This window comes from Microcebus murinus, chromosome 15 (genome assembly GCF_040939455.1).
Source record: "Microcebus murinus isolate Inina chromosome 15, M.murinus_Inina_mat1.0, whole genome shotgun sequence".
NCBI lineage: Eukaryota > Metazoa > Chordata > Mammalia > Primates > Cheirogaleidae > Microcebus > Microcebus murinus.
The window spans coordinates 47,029,173-47,046,128 of NC_134118.1; the positions used below are offsets into that span (position 1 = coordinate 47,029,173).

At 42.7% G+C, this 16,956-nt stretch overlaps 1 protein-coding gene and 1 long non-coding RNA gene across 4 annotated transcripts in view; one reads left to right on the plus strand and one right to left on the minus strand.

The window, feature by feature from the left end:
* Positions 1 to 8,450, minus strand: part of LOC142876360 (uncharacterized) — a 77,152-nt gene extending 68,702 nt beyond the window's left edge. The window contains exons 1-2 of the long non-coding RNA XR_012923248.1: positions 8,353 to 8,450; positions 2,593 to 2,714 (exon numbers count right to left, since the gene is read on the minus strand). This is a non-coding gene — a long non-coding RNA (uncharacterized LOC142876360). The remainder of the gene's footprint in view (positions 1 to 2,592; positions 2,715 to 8,352) is intronic.
* Positions 8,451 to 8,669: 219 nt separating this feature from the next.
* The window catches only part of ELF2 (E74 like ETS transcription factor 2), a 113,566-nt gene continuing 105,279 nt past the window's right edge, over positions 8,670 to 16,956 (plus strand). For all 3 annotated transcript variants that reach the window (XM_012766297.3, XM_012766300.2, XM_076010614.1), the window contains exon 1: positions 8,670 to 8,944. The gene's annotated coding sequence lies outside the window, so the exon portion shown is untranslated. The remainder of the gene's footprint in view (positions 8,945 to 16,956) is intronic.

Here is a 16,956-nt window from a genome sequence, read left to right on the forward strand (position 1 = left end):
TAAAAACAGCTAGCGTAACTGTAATACACATAAAAAAACTCTTGCTTTATTATCTTACTTTTTCATTCCTTCACTCTATTCATCTCACTCCAAAAACCTGCTTCTGGAAAAGAGGATCCCAGTGAAGATGTTTCAGCAGGGAGAAGATTCCACAAAGTCAATCACATATACCACACTCCTGTGAACTACTTATTAATCTCCTTTCAAAGTATCTAGACTCTTTAGAGGAAAATCTGTGGTCATCTGAAAATTGTATACTCAAAAATCTCAGTGCTGCCCACTTGGTGCCGAATTTGTCCCTTGCTCTTTTTCTCAGCCCGCTGGCATTTGGAAGTTCCATATACTAGGGCCTGAGGGGCACTAAATCTAATATCTAATCTAGATTAAATTCTGATGTTCTGGGTAGGCTCAAATATCTAGTTCCTGCCTAATTTAACAAGTATTACCATAACGATTTAAGGGTTTTTTTGACTAATGGTAAATAAAAAATATTAAAGACTGAAAATTTCAATGATTGGCATGAAAATAATTAAGTTTTCCATCATATAAATTGGAAAAATGACAAATTGACTCATAGTAAATGTAAACCAATTTTTAAAAATATACAGGATATCCTGGGTAAGAATTGAAAAGCAAAATAATTTTGAAAATACAGATATGGCTAGCTATAGTCAAAATTGTAAGTAGATAATTGTCTACATTTGAGTTCACAGTTTGCCTAACCAATGTTAGCTCTTTCCTGAGATTTGCCTTAGTTCCCTAATTAGTTCCCTAATTTCTCTGCTGTCTCCCTGCCTCACTAGATCCAAGCCTGTCTCTATTATTCTATACCTGGTTTCCTCCCCTTTCCACAACTTCCTTCCATTCCCTTCCTCCTTCTCTGCCTTATCAAGTCAATTAAAAGGAGCTTGTTATTGCTAAACCCCTGGCACTAGGCTCAAAGGCATCACCATATCTTAAGACCAACCTCTTCCCCAACTCTCACTTCATTGACCTCAAAAAGAAAGCCTGTGAAAATAAGAAAACCTAGATTCAAAATCCAACTCTGCTCAGCTGTATTAACAAATGCAAGATAAATTTTCAGCCTCAGTTTCCTCAACTGTAGAATGATTGGGTTAAACATATACTATTTCTGACAGATCTAAGAGAATAAAAGTTAAAGGTTGGGGCTCCTGTTCTTAATCTTCCCTTGTCTCTCCCATCTGTCAAAGTTTAAGTCTGTGGCTTGTCCTGATAATAAAGGGACCTACTTTCTCCTCAGTCACACTAGGTGGTGACAATTAATCCTTGTTAATGTATTAGTTTTCTTTCCCTATCCAGGAAACCAAATAAAAATGCACACTTTGCAAGGGGGCTCTGAAATTCTCTAGTAATTCACTATAATGCACTTTTAGGCTTGTTAGATTGTGAACTGGACTTCTTCACCTTCCTCAAATCACATATCAGAGGTATTGCTTATCCGCAGGAGAGCACGCTATAGGGAAAGGTTGAGCTGACCAAGCCTTTAGGTCTGGAGAGGACAATGAGGAGGAGGAGAAAGAAGCTGAGCAAAGTGTTAAGAACTAGGAGTCTGGAGCAGCCTTCCATACTTACTTGCTGGTGGTCTTGGGAAAAGTTATTTTACTCCTTTAGTCACCTCAGTTTCATAATCTGCAAAATTATAACACTATAATATCTTCCTGATTGGGTTATTGGGAGTTAAAAGATAATACACCTATTTAAGATGATGCTAAATTTCAAAAGCATTTTGTTGGATTTAGGACTCTGACCACATATAAATACAGATATTATCAATTACTATACCTATTCATGGATTCTTGAATATTAATGTTAGTCACAGAACTACTTTTATTTCCCTTTTTCCTTTACATTATATTATGGGAGTTTCCGGTCTTTTGTGTAGATTCACATGATCTACATGAACTCTCATCTCCTCTTCCCATTTATTCTATGCCTTTCTTTCTGGTATTCACATTTTAATTATGGCCCCCCTATGACTCTTTTATCCTCCCTATTGATTGGCTTCTGGTCCTGCCTTTAAATTTCTCTCTCTCTTTTTTTTTTTTTTTTTTTGCTTAGTAGTCAGTATCACCAGCAGATATGGAAAGTCTGCTCAGACACAACGTGGCAGACAGGAAGGGGAGCAGGAAGAGCAGGATACAGAAGCCATAGGCTGGAGTAGAGGGAATTTATTGGCAACCAGTAGTGAAGGGAGTGTCTAGAGGGTGGGGAATATGGCCAGAAACACTCAAGCTTCTCTGGTAGTTCCTGCAATGTTAGGTAGAACAGGGAGGCCAACCAGAGGCGAGCCAGGCTACAAGGTGGCAGCAGTGCCCTGAGAATTTGGGAGAATAGGACATGAGGCTGGTATCAAGGCTGAAGCAGAGAGCAATTATTTCCATCCTGTATGTTTGGACATGAACAGTTGAAGCAGGGCTGCTGTACATGAGTCAAAAAAGCATTTTGGGTGGTGCGGTGGCCTGTAATCCTCGCACTTTGGGAGATTGAGGTGGGAGGATCATTTGAGGACAGGAGGTCGAGACCCCATTTCTACAAAAAACAGAACAATTAGCAAGGCATGGTGACACGTACCTGTAGTCCTAGCTATTTAGGAGACTGAGGTAGGAGGATTGCTTGAGCCCAGGAGTGGGAGGTTGCAGTGAGCTATGATGAGGCCACTGTACTCCAGCCTGGGCAACAGAGGGAGATTCTGTCTAAAAAAAAAAAAAACACACATTTTTTTTCTTCTCTTTTATTTTCTATTTTTTTATTTTAGCATATTATGGGGTACAAGTGTTAAGGTTACATATATTGCCCATGCCTCCTCCCTCCTCAAGTAAGAGCTTCAAGCGTGTCCATCCCCCAAACGTTGCACATCTTACTCGTTGTGGAAAAACCACATTTTAATAGTATGATGTATGAATGATTAAGAACACAGGCTCTGGAAAATGATTAATATCCAACTCTACCACTCTGCCACCTACTGTGTAACTTTGAATAAGTAGCTCAACCTTTCTTAACTTCAGCATCAACTTTAAAATGGAGATAATACTGAACTCATAGGATGAATGAACACAGGGCACCTAGCAGTATGCTAATAGTGGCAAATATTATTGTTGTTATTGCTGTTATTATTTACTGTTATTAAATAATGCCACCTACAGTAATTAACTGACAAATAGGAAAAATCTCTAGAGAAGAAAGCAAATAAATAATGGGAAACCAAGGCTTGTGCCTTGTTTTTCTAATTTTTAGAGTGATCTGAAAAGTAAATGGAAAGAAACATTTCTATTAACTCATTTTAACTTGACAGCATGGAAGAAACAGGGTTAAATGCCCTTAAAAGTATTCAGCTCACAAATATGGAAATTTGTTTCAAATATTTCCCCATGGATTATATTTATCTTTGTGTTTTAATTAACTACTATAGCATTTACCCCGAATTTTATTAAGAAAATAATTTTATTCAGAAATTTTAAATATTAACGTGGTCTTAAATCACTAATAAAATGTCTTCATGTATAGTTCATTTGGAGTTTTAATTTTATAATAAAGATAAGGAAGTAAAGTCTGCTTACAAAAGTTGGTTTTAAAATTAAAAATATTAGAAATTCAAACTAGAATAAAGCATAATCCATCTTAAATACTTCAAATATTTTAATAAAGCAATACAGTATTCTTTAAAAGTAATTTTTCTGTGGACAGAATTAATAAAATTCTTCTAACTAAAGCACTATTTTAAAGAGAAGGCTGCTTTTGAAATATATCAAAAACTCAAATTATGAAATGACTTTAAGTACTTATTTTACTAGAAAACATTACATGGTAAAGTATTATAACAATACATGTATCTCATGAGGATTTAACTTCCCTTTTATATTCAAAACTTAATACTTTCTGCTTATTTATCTGACTGCATTTGGTAATACAAATTTCCTGCTCAAAATTACTTCATTGGATTCTGGAAACTTAACGTGTCCCCCCAAAATTATTTTGGTTTTGGTCATTCACTAAGGCAGACTTAATATACAATGTTTAAAAGATTTTGATTCATAAAAGTGAACACTTAAAAAGTGAGTTTGGGGCCGGGCGTGGTGGCTCACGCCTGTAATCCTAGCACTTTGGGAGGCCGAGGCGGGCGGATTGCTCAGGGTCAGGAGTTCGAAACCAGCCTGAGCGAGACCCCGTCTCTACCAAAAATAGAAATAAATTAATTGACCAACTAAAAATATATATATACAAAAAATTAGCCGGGCATGGTGGCGCATGCCTGTAGTCCCAGCTACTCGGGAGGCTGAGGCAGTAGGATCGCTGAGCCCCGGAGATTGAGGTTGCTGTGAGCCAGGCTGACGCCATGGCACTCACTCTAGCCTGGGCAACAAAGTGAGACTCTGTCTCAAAAAAAAAAAAAAAAAAGTCAGTTTGGGGACTGGGTTCCTTTGTTGACTCAGAGTATGGGAGAGTTACAAATAATCTTTGCATAGAGGGTTGGATATAGTGGTTCACAAATAAGGTAGGTTAATACCAAAATACAACTGCATAATTGCCCAGAACCACTCATTTTTTCAGGAGGCAAAAGAGATTTTTCTGGCTGTTCTTGTAAAATCTGAATAGTTATTGGCAACCAGGGAATTTGCTAACCTGTGACGAGGGAATCAAACAAGTTTAAAGATTGTCTCAGTCAAAAAGAGATATAAAGGACACTGGAAACCAAGAAGGGTGGAGGGTGGGTGGGGGGTGAGAGGTAAAAACTTACCCACTGGGTACAATCAACACTATTCTGGTGATGGACACACTAAAAGCCTTGACTTAAGCATTATACAAGGTATCCATGTAACAAAAACATTTGTACCCCCTCAATATCTTGAAATAAAAAAAAATTAATTGACAGGTAAAATTAAGAAAAAAAAGATGTCATCAAAATTCATTACTGTGCATGCCCTTGTGGCAGCCAGCTTCCCACATGGCCCCCGGATAATCTTCATCTTCTTGTATGAATGTCCTTTTGTAGTCCCCTACCACACTGAATTAGGACCAATCTGTGTGACCAACAGAATATGGTGGAAGTGATGGTATGTGATGGTAACTTGCAAGGTTAGGTCAGAAAAGATAGCACAGCTCTACCTTATTCTCTTGCGATTAGAATGTTATAAGGGACTATGGTCTCATGCAGTAAAATATAAATCAAAACTTCCAAGGATTAGCCCAAGAGAGTGAAGTTCCACATTAGGAGAGGGAAAAAATTTGCTGGCCACCACTCAATTTAGTTTTTGCTTGTGTTCCTAGTGTTCATTGTCACTGTCAGCCCACACTGGGCCCTAAAGGGTCCTCCTCCTCTTTAACATTCTAATATAAAAGCAACAAAACCTCTTCCTTTGGTTAACCTGTAATACTGAAGACAGGCTGAACTTTTAAAAAGACTATCCTATATAATAGAACAAAGGGAAAATAAACAAAGGAAAGAAGTGTAAAAGAATTCTACCTAATACACATATTATATAATCCGATTTATATTTAACATATAAATGTATAGATATGTACATAAATGCACAGAAAAAAGTCTGGAGGCTTACAGGCTAAACTATCATTTATGGTTATCAGTGGAAGAGCAGAGGTATGGAATGACTGGGTATGTGTGAAGGGTAAGTGAAGAATGGGAAGGGAAGTAAAGAGGGAAGGGGGAGGCTGGGAGTGGTGGCTCATGCCTGTAATCCTAAATTGTGTAATATAAAGAAAAACAAAAGCGATCCAGTTACAGCATAGAGTTCTCCTATTCCATGATCATCAGCTTGCTACTAGGACTACTGGCCACACCAGAGCTTTCCTATTAACCCTGAGGTCTTTAGAATGCTTTGCTGCAAACTTTCTGCATTTCTTGTTTGGCCTGCCTCCACAAGGGATGTGTCTAAGACCCACTACCAAAGAGCTGCCTCAGAGACATCAAATTAGGCATGTCTAAGGCCAATAGCAGGGAAGCAGATTGCTTTATCCATTATTGTTTCAGCCAGCTATCATAACACTCATTCTGGGAAGCAAACCCCTCCAAAACACAGGGCTTCAAACAATACTCCTTTATTCTGCAGGTCACTGACTTCAAGCTGGGGGTGGTTCCAGACCTGCTCCAGGTGTGCCTCTCATGCTTTTTGGACCAGCAGACTACCCAGGTATGCTCTTCACATTGTGAATGGCAGAAGCACCAGACAAGCAAGCAGAAACATGAAATACTTCTTGAGGCCAGGCTCTTAACTGTCACACTGTCACTTCTGCCCATATTCCTTTGGCCAAAAGCCAATGGAATAATGTAAGCCCAACATTAACAGGATAGAGAAACATCCTATCTCTAATGAGAAGAACTACAAAGCCATATTTCAAAGGCATGCATACCTAGAGTAGTGAAAAATTGGGAACTATGTTATCTACCACTGTTATCCACCTGGGACTTTCCAGCTCACTGCCAATTGACAGTGGGAGATACACATTTCTTCTCAAGGTGGCTGACAACATTAACAATATGACCCAGCAGGTGAGATCTGTCCCTAACTACAGGAATCAAGCTTTTTGTCCTTGCATGCTCCTTAATATGCCACGCTATGTTTGTTATGGAAATACAGTAGTACTGATTATTAATTAATTCCTTACAAAGTAGGCAATGGTTCCCCTAAGTTACAGGTTATTTTACAAGAAAGAGGAGATAAAAATACTGCCTTAGAAAGGGTGCTATGTATGCAGTATACCCTTCATTGTGTATTGAAGGTTTGAATATTACCAAGGCTTTATAGATCCTTTAGTTCAAAAGGGAGTCACCATGTTTTAGAACTCAGAAATCCCCCAAACTTCCTCAGTGTTAAGAGGATCTTTTACTAACCATCGTGCTATCCAGGTTTCCCGTGTTTAAAAGTAAACATTTCATAAGAATAGGACCGCCCAGAGTTGCTTTTTAAGCTAGGAAAGGAAGAATCACCCCCAAGTAGAGAGGCAATAACAGTTTTAAAACATAAAGAGATTACATCCTTAGATTCTTCAGGGACTTAAATCAGTGGAGCCTCCTGTGGTTTTCTGACATTTGAGCTCTACTCTAGGGTTATTTCCATGATTCCCACGTTCAAGAACAGCTACCACTTATATTCCTCAGGGTTTCTTCACTCAAGACTGGCTGTGGAGCAGCAAAAGAGTAGGGCTAGAGCCCTGAAATGAACCTGGCGAATAGTGTGCCAGGTGCCAGGTCTATGGCAGTGAGGCTGCAGGAGCCGGAGAGGGGAGCACCGGGACAGCCCCGCGCGCACCGGGACGGTCAATGCTTTGTTAAAGAAACAAATACAAGAAAACGCGGCGGCGGGGAATGGTGGTGGTGAGGGAAGCGAATGAGGCGTTTGTATGCATAACTGTGCCTAAGAAAAACCATTAATGAGACGCGCCGAACGCTGGGCAACCCAGGACACCGTGTCATTGGCTTTTGTGCACTTGGAGGCGCGTGAGAGTGCCCTGTTCAGAGGTTCCTCTTTGTGTGAAAGTGTGAAACCAGAAGCGTGCAGCGACTGCTGGGTTTTCGTTTTCGAATTCTCAGGCGCTTGGCCCCAAATACTCCCTCTCCAACACACTCTCCATCCTCGCACCAACAATACTCGGACTTGAGTTACTTCTCCACAGCGGACCGAGCGCGGAGCGACAATGGCTCGGTGCGGGCGCCGGCAGCTCCCGGGGCAGCGCCGAGGGGCGCCCGCCGCGCTCCGCAGCTGCGCGCTGGGCCCGGGCGCCCGACCGCCAGCAAACGCCGGCACCAACCGCCGCGCGGCCGGGCCGTTGGGCGGGTGGTAATTTCTGGGAATGGGGCGGGGTCCGCGGGTGTGCTAGGCCGGGCGTTTGCGAGCGGGGAGGAGGAGCGGGCGGCGCCGAGGGGCGCGAGGCTGGCGGGGCGGTGCGCCACGTGCGTCACCGGCCGGGGCGGGGCGGCGTCGCGCTCCTGCCCGCCCGCACCCCCACCTTTTACTTAGCAGAAGCTGAGGAGAGGGGACGAGACGGATCTAGGCTAGGAGTTTTGCAACCCCTCGCTCCGCAGTAACTGTCGGACTGCCCGAGTGTGGGGCAGTCCCCAGAGGACAAGGGCGAGAGGCCCGAGTTAGGAACGGGGTGACAGCCAGGGCCCGCAAGGGGCCTCAGAGAGTGGCAAGGGTGTGTGCGTGCGGTCCCGGTCAGCTGGGAGAAGCGGGCGGGCGGGCGCTGCAGGTGCACGCGCGGTCCCTCAGTCCCTACACGCCTGCCCCGCGCGGTGGGGCTCCCCGCACCAGTCCTGGGCTGGAGGGCGGGATGGGGGAGCCCCGGACAGCGAGCCGGACAAGTGGCGAGCGTCTTTACCTGAGAAGGCGGGTTTGGGAGAAGTTGGGCGCTAAGAGGAAGGCGGGATTCGAGAGAGCAACAGAGGCAGGTTCGGCGTGTTGGTGGGGGCCGAGGGCGGCGGGGCGCCGCGGGGTATAAATAGACGGTCGGGGTTTGACAGGCGCTGCGGTGACTGGCGGTGCCGTCCCCCCACCCCCGCCCCGCCCCGCCGCGTGGGGAGGGGAGGAGCGCTCGGAGCGGCGGGGAGGGGGAGGCGGACTGGAGTGTCCTGGTGGCGGCGGCTGGAGGCCGAGGGGGAGGAGCCGAGGCGGGGGGTGGAGGGAGGAGGCCGGGAGCGGGGCGGGGGCCACCATTGCTCCCCGCGCCGAGCTCTGTGTCGCCGCCGTCGCTTCGGCGGTTGGGGGTCGGTGGAGCGGCGCGGGCGGGGGGCGCAGCGCGGGGCGGCGCGCCTCTGTTTTGTCTCCTCCTCTCCCTGTGGAGCTGCCTGGGCTGCGGGGGAGGCCCCGGCTCCCTCCGGACGCCCGGCCAACGGCGGCTGCGGCGGCTCGTCCGCGGCCCTGCTGGGAGGGAAAGGGGTGCTGCGGTCTTTCCCAGGCGACGCGGAGAGCAGGTAAGAGCGCGGGCAGCCGAGGCTGGAGAGGGGGAGCGCGGAGGGCGCGGCGATAAAGCCTCGCTGTCCCGAGTGCCGCCTCCTCCCTCCGCGCCCCCGCCCCGCGCCTGTGTTGTTTGCTCCGGGGTTTGCGGAGGGGTTTTCCGGAGGCTGTGGCGGTGACACCAGAATGGGGCCGGGGAAAGGGGGCTGAGTGTCCCCCGGCAACGGTCGGGGAGCGGGACTTGGAGAAAGGGGAAGGCGCGCTGCGCGCCCGCCGGCTGGGAACGCGGGGCGCAGGGCAGGGCTGAGGGAAGAGGTTACGGACCCCGGCGGGGGGGATGGGCCGCGCGCAGCTGGTCTCGCCGTGTTTACATCTCTGCGCGAGTCACCTCTGCCGAGAAGCGGACTGAACTGACCCGCCTCATCCCGCGGGGAGGCCGGGGCTGGGGTCCGGCTCGGCTCCCGAGGAAGCGCGTCCTGGGAGGGTCCGTGTTGGGCGGGAGTCTGCGGCGGGCATCGGGGCTGGGCGGCGAGCTCGGGGCGGGACCCGGGAGGCTCGGGCCGCTCCGTGTGGCGGGGCGGGGTGGGGGGTGGTGGTGGCTGGACACCAGTTTCCTTCCCGGTCGGGCCTTATCGCCGCCGCTTACCTTTCCTTCCCTCCGCTGCTAGCTTGCACGACAGGTTGAACTCGGCCGTTCTTTTATTCTCGCTCTCCACGCCAGCCCCCTGCTGCCACTTCCCCCAATTCCCTGGGGGAGGGGGAGGCAGGCTTGGCGCTGCTCGGAATCTGTTTTTTAAACAAAACAAAAACAGGCTCAGTAACACGCACGTCCAGTAACCGCCTTCTGGATCTTTTCTCGCGAAGCTGGCCCTCAGGGACCGCGCTACTGGATGTTCTGGGGGCGCGGGAGGAGGACGGTGAGGGCTCTGCCAGGGCCGGGTACTAACTCGGTGCTGACTCTCACGGAGCAGCTTCGCGAGCAGGGCAGCCGAGCCCCCTCTCTTGCTCTAGTTGGGCATTTTTATTCCGTGTCAATAAAGGACGGAGAAAATATTCATAACACCAAGAGTAATCCAGATTGCAGTTTCTAGTGTTCCTCACGTGCCAGCATCCTGGGCTTCCTTTCTAGGAGCCACATTCACTGCAGAATAGCTTTTAAGTTCTTAGTACTCCATTAAATGACTAAGAAGGGGACACTTCGTTGTAAAACTGTAATACTTCCCCCTTTCTTATGTTCATGAACATTTACTTCAGCTGTATGGTTTAAATTCTAATCCGGTGATGAGAGAACAGTAATCGTGTGTTTGGTAATCAGATTTGCTTTTCTTTTTATCTGTGAGTCTGTATCGAGAGGTAAATTATGCACCTTTTCTAGCGCTAGAATGACAGAAAAATGTATGTTTACTAAGATAGGATTGGGTATTTGTATTTCAGAGTTCCTTCAAAAGGTAGGATGACTTTATATAAGACTGGAAATTATTGAGTTAGGTTTATAGGAATTTAGGAATAAAGTTTATATAGGACAAAATTTTTATAGAGTGGATTCATATGAATATTATTGAGATACCTAGTTAAACTAATGAAAACGAAACTGAATAGGAAATTGAAATACGTTGGGCATTTAAAATTTAAATATTTAATGTCGACTTATTTTGAAGCTTAGTGATTTAACTAATATCTTGGATTGATCATTGTCCCTCATCTCAGACATAAATATTCATTTACACAATAATCATCTTGAGTGTGGTTGGGAATAATTTTTTTTTTTTTTTCTAGGACTCAAGACAGAATGGGAATAATTTGTAACTTTGGGATTTTTATATCCTAAGTAAGCATTGATAACTGTTGTAGGGCCTGCCAATGTTAATAGCTTTACCTCCTCAGTTTGTGTACCTTTTTGTGTGTATGTGTAGGAGGGTAAACAGCTTTATTGCAATATAATTCATGTACCATTCAATTTGTTTTAAATTGTACAATTCAGTGTTTTTTTTCTTTCTTCTTTTTTTGAGACAGGATCTTGCTTTGTTGCTTGGGCTAGAGTGCATTGGTATCATCATAGCTCCCTGCAGCCTCAAACCCCAAGCAATGCTCTGGCTTAGCCTCCAGAGTAGCTGGAACTACAGGCACAGGACACTACACCCGGCTAATTTATTTTTTAATTTTTTGTAAAAAAACGAGGTCTCCTTATGTTGCTCAGGCTATTCTGACTGAACTCCTGGCCTCAAGCTATCCTCCCACCTCACCTTCCAAAGTGCTGGGATTACAGGTGTGAGCCAGCCTCAGTGGTTTTTAGTACAGTTGTTCCTTGGTATTGGTTGGGGATTGGTTCCAGGACCTCTTAAGGATACCAAAATTTATGGATCCTCAAGTCTCTGATGCAAAATAGCATAGTATTTGCATATAAGCTATACACACTCTCCTGTATACTTCATATTATCTCTAGATTACTTATAATATCTAATACAGTGTACATGCTATGTAAATAATTGTTATATGGTATTGTTTAAGGAATAATGATGTGGAAAAAAAGTCTGTACATGTTCAGTACAATTTTTTTCCGAATATTTTTCATATTTGGTTGGTTGAATCCATGGATTTTGGGAACTCAGGGATAGGGAGGGCTGACTTTATATTCAAAGTTGTGCAACCATCACCATAATCAACTTTAGAACATTTTCATCATCCCCAAAAAGAACCCTGTACCCATTAGCAGTCATTGTCCATTTCCCCCCAACATTCCCAGTCTTCAGTAACTGCAGATCTACTTTCCATCTTTGTAGATTGGCCTATTCTGGACTTTTCATATAAATTAAACTGTATAATGTTCTTTTGTGACTGGTTTCTTTCACTTAGCATAATGTTTTCAATGTTTATTCATGTTGTAGCAGGTGTCAGTACTTCATTTCTTTTTATTGTTGAGTAATATTCCATTGTATGGATGTATTTTATTTTTCCATTCATGAGTTGATAGACATTTGAGTTTCCACATTTTGGCTGTTATGAATAATACTGCTGTGAATAATTGTGTACATGTTTGTGTGTGAACATGTTTTCATTTTCTTGGGTGTGCATGCTTTTAAAGAAATTAGCTTTTTGATTTATTTATAATACCAAAAAATTTATCCATTTTGAGTGTAACATTCAGTAATTTTTAGTAAATACATAGAATTGTGAAACTTACCACAAACGAATTTTAGAACATTTTCATGGCCTCCAGAAATTCCTTATAGCCTGTTTGCAGTTAATCCTCACTCTCACCCCCAGCCTCAGGCAATCTCTGATTTGTTTTTGTCTTCATAGATTTGCTTTTTCTGGATATTTCATATAAATGGGATCATACAATAGGTAGTCTTTTGCATCTGTCTTTCACTTAGCATAATGCCTTTGGGATTCATTCTTATTGTAACATGCATCAATATTTTTTTTTATTGCTAAATAGTATTTATTTTTTATGAATATACAGTAGTTCTGTATTATCCATGGGTATATCACTGGGGGATTCCAAGACCCTCAGTGGATGCCTAAAATCTCAGATAGTACTGAACCCTATATATACTATTTTTTCCCCTCTACATACGTATCTATGATAAAGTTTAATTTATAAATTAGGCACTGTAAGAGATTAAAAACAACAATAAAATGGAACAGTTATAACAATATACTATTTATAATTTCATGGCTAGAATATTTGTTCTTACTGTAGATCTTAGCAACCTCAGCATACAATTTTTTTTCTTATTAAATTGAGAACTTTCACCTTTTCACTTAAAGGAAGCATTTTACAACTTCTTTTTTGGCATATCTGAATTGTCAGCATCACTGCTCTTGAGCTTTGGGGCCATTATTAAGTAAAGTAAGGGTTACTCGAACACAAGCACTGTGATACCATGACAGAGGATCTGATAACCGAGATGGCTACTAACTGACTAACTGGCAGGTAGTGTATACAGCATGAGTATTTGGACAAAGGGATGATTCATGTCCCAGGCAGGACTGAGAAGGATGGCATGAGATTTCATGTTACTCAGATTGGGGTGCATGATTTAAAACATGGATTGTTTATTTCTGCAATTTTCCATTTAATATTTTCAGACCACCTTTGTGGGTAACTGAAACTGTGGAAAGTAAAACTGGATAAGGAGATAACGGGGGGACTACTGTACCACATTTTGTTTATCTGTTGACCAGTTTATAGGTGTTTGGATTGTTTTCAGTTTTTGAGTATTTTGAATAATGATCCTTGAGTATTTGAGTAGAAGTCTTAATGTGGACGTTTGGTTTCATTTCTGTTAGGTATCTAGGAATAGAATTACTGCCTCATATGCTTAACTTCTTAAGTAACTGTCAAACTATTTCCCAAAGGAGCCATACCATCTTGCTTTCCTAACAGCAAGATGTGAAGAGCTTCAGTTTTCTTCATGTCCTTGCCAACACTTACTATTGTCTGTCTTTTTTATTATAGTCATTCTAGTGGATATGAGTTTGTTTACTCTCTGTGGTTTTAATTTGAATTTCCTTATGACTCATACTTTTGAGCATCTTTTCATAAGATCATTAGCCATTCATATATCCTTTTTTTTTTTTTTTTTTTGAGACAGAGTCTTGCTTTGTTGCCCAGGCTAGAGTGAGTGCCGTGGCATCAGCCTAGCTCACAGCAACCTCAAACTCCTGGGCTCGAGCGATCCTTCTGCCTCAGCCTCCCTGGTAGCTGGGACTACAGGCATGTGCCACCATGCCCGGCTAATTTTTTATATATATATCAGTTGGCCAATTGATTTCTTTCTATTTATAGTAGAGACGGGGTCTCGCTCTTGCTCAGGCTGGTTTTGAACTCCTGACCTCGAGCAATCCGCCCGCCTCGGCCTCCCAAGAGCTAGGATTACAGGCGTGAGCCACAGTGCCCAGCCCATATATCCTTTTTAATGACAAGATTCAAATCTGTTGCCTATTTTTAAAATGAGTTGACTTACTGAGTTGTATGAGTTTTTTTAATGTATTCTAGATGTAAGTCCTTTAATAATATTTGATTTGCAAATATTTCTTTATAGTCTGTGGCTGGTCTTTTCATTTTTTTAAAATGGGGGATTGGGATCTTTTGAAGGGCATACATTTTAATTTTGATGTAGTCCAGTTTCTCAGTTTTTTTCTTTTATAGCTTGTGCTTTTGTTGTCTTATGTAAGAACTCTCTACCTAGCTAGGCATGGTGGCTCATGCTTATAGTCCTAACACTCTGGGAGGCCAATGTAGGAGGATTTCCTAACGCTAGGAATTTAAGACCAGCCTGAGCAAAATAGAGAGACCCAATCTCTACGAAAAATAAAAAAATTAGTTGGGCATGATGGCACACACTTATAGTCCCACCTACTCTGGAGGCTGAGGCAGGAGGCTTGCTTGAGCTAGGGAATTTGAGGTTCAGCTGTGATGACACCACTGTACTCTAGATGGGGAAACAATGCAACCTTGTCTCAAAAAAGAAAAGAAAAGAAGAAAATAATTTCTACTTAATCCAACATCTTTGGGGGGGGCGATTTTCACCTTTTTCTTCTAGAAGTTTTATAGTTTTAGTTCAAAACTTTAGATTTTATGATCTATTTTGACTTAATTTCTGTGTAAGGTGAGAAATAATGGTCTCAATTTATTGTTTGCATATGGTTGTTCTGTCAACCTAAGTAACAATCTTTCTAAAAGAAAATTACATTTATTCAGGAATGAGCATTGCAGTGGGAATACACATGTCATAGTAAACTATGTGCATATTCAAGAGATAAAGGAAGACATATATTTTTGAAGGAAAAATGAAGAGGATAACGTGATTGTTTTGAATCAGTTATCCTTAGCTACAAGGATGGTACCAATCTGAAGTGGGACTGGCAGTTGCTCAGTACATGTCCTTGTAGAAGTATTGTTTTTATAAAGTTGTGATGGCCTTTATGCTAGGCTGTGTTTTTTGTAGTCTTTTGTGATTATACTTTTTAATTCTTTGTGCATGAGAATGCTTCCTTCACGATCTTCCCTGGCTCTATTTGTCAGGGTTTTTAAAGCAACTGACTCCATTTTAATTCAGAAACTTTCACATTTCCTGCTTTTGTTCAAGATCTTTCTTCAAAAGTATCACTGATCAATTATCCTGTAATTAGATTTTTTTTTTTTTTTTTTTTTTTTTGAGACAGTCTCACTGTGTTGCCCAGGCTAGAGTGCTGTGGCGTCAGCCTAGCTCACAACAACCTGAAACTCCTGGGCTCAAGCAATCCTCATGCCTCAGCCTCCGGAGTAGCTGGGACTACAGGCATGTGTAACCATGCCTGGCTAATTTTTTCTATTTTTAGTTGTTTGGTTAATTTCTTTCTATTTATAGTAGAGATGGGATCTCTGCTCTTGCTCAGACTGGTCTAGAACTCTTGAGCTCAAGCAGTCCTCCCGCCTTGGTCTCCTAGAATGCTAGGATTACAGGTGTGAGCCACTGGGCCTGGCCTGTAATTAGATTTTAATTGTCCCTTGGTGCCCAGATGAAGCTGTTCTGGGTTGTTGGTCTGGTTCCACATTGTAGGGAGTGATTGGTGACTAGCAGTCAGTGTCAAAAATCTTTTAGCCACATTTGAGCAACAAGGAAGGCTTGGAGGGAGTGACTTTCAGGCTAAATCTCCCAAGAGTCTCTTGTTAAGTTCAGTTTTTGTCTATTCCTTAGGTGTTGGCTATCATCTCAAAGTGTAGGGCCAGCATTATTAGGAGTTGTACTTCTGCAGGAATTTAAGAAATAACAGGTACAAAGTTTAAAAAGGAAAATACAAAGGAAAATGAATAGTAATATGATGGTTTGAGCTATGAGCCTAGGCTTCAAGGCAATCAATTGAATAAATCAAATGACCATAGAGAAGTAGGCGGGACATATTGTAACCATGTGGCCTATTTTCTTGTTTTGTGTATATGAGTCTCATCTTTCCTAGAGGAATTTATCCAGATACAGCATATGTAGTATTAGTATTGGCACAAACATTTCCTTACTTAACCAGTAGATAGTATAGAGTGTTCTTATCATCTAGTATTCCATGGCTGAGTTGAATTAAAACAGGGTGTGACCAACAGTTGTATTAGGGATGTTGCTGAAGTCATCCACTAGGTGTACGAAAGGATCTCTCAGGTCAGGTTCTGTCAAGTTACCAGCAGAAGCTACTGATTGTGAAATTTCAATTATACCATTATCCTGCCAAGTGAAAAAGGTAGACATTATGAGGGGTAAAGAGTGTCATTATGATATGGAGTCTTGTTCCATTGTCTTGGGCAAAGTTGTCTACAGTGTGAAGTCATGAACTTCTCATCCTGGTTTGCAATTGAATGTCTGTGGATATTATGACATTGGGGTAGTTTGGTGAATTTTTGTGTGTGGCCCAAACATTAGGCATGCGACATGTCCCTTAACATTTATCTAGTTTCAGCTTAACAAAGCTTCAGGAACAGAGCAGTTCCAGTTTTTAGTAATTCTGTGAAATAATGTTGGATTGGAGGAACCTAGAAGAATTTAGGATCCAGGCCAGTCTATAGGTAGATAATAAAAACTCGAATACAATGCACAGGTCTACAATCTAATAACAGGTGCATATAGATTTTCTTTAGAAACATAACTTTTCTCTCAATAGTCATCCTTATTTCTACCAAAGATAGTGTTTATAAAATAAGTTTAGTTTTATCAAATTTTGGTCTGATCATTTACATAGGTGCAGCAAGAATAGCTATTGGCCATATAGAATTCTGAGATTTAAAAACCTTTCAAGATTAGGAAGCTAAATTAAGTCAGTCAGGCTTTAGATTTTACCCACAGTTTTGAGGTCCTGGGCCTTGCAGAAAGTGACAGTTTTTATTCACTCACTGTAAAGCTGGAAACCCTTGAACCCAGATATCCTATGCACATTCTTTTTTTTGAGACAAGAGTCTCGGTCTGTTGCCCTGTCTAGAGTGCCACGGCGTCAGCCTAGCTCACAGCAACCTCAAACTCCTGAACTACAGGCATACGCTACCATGCTATTTTTTCTA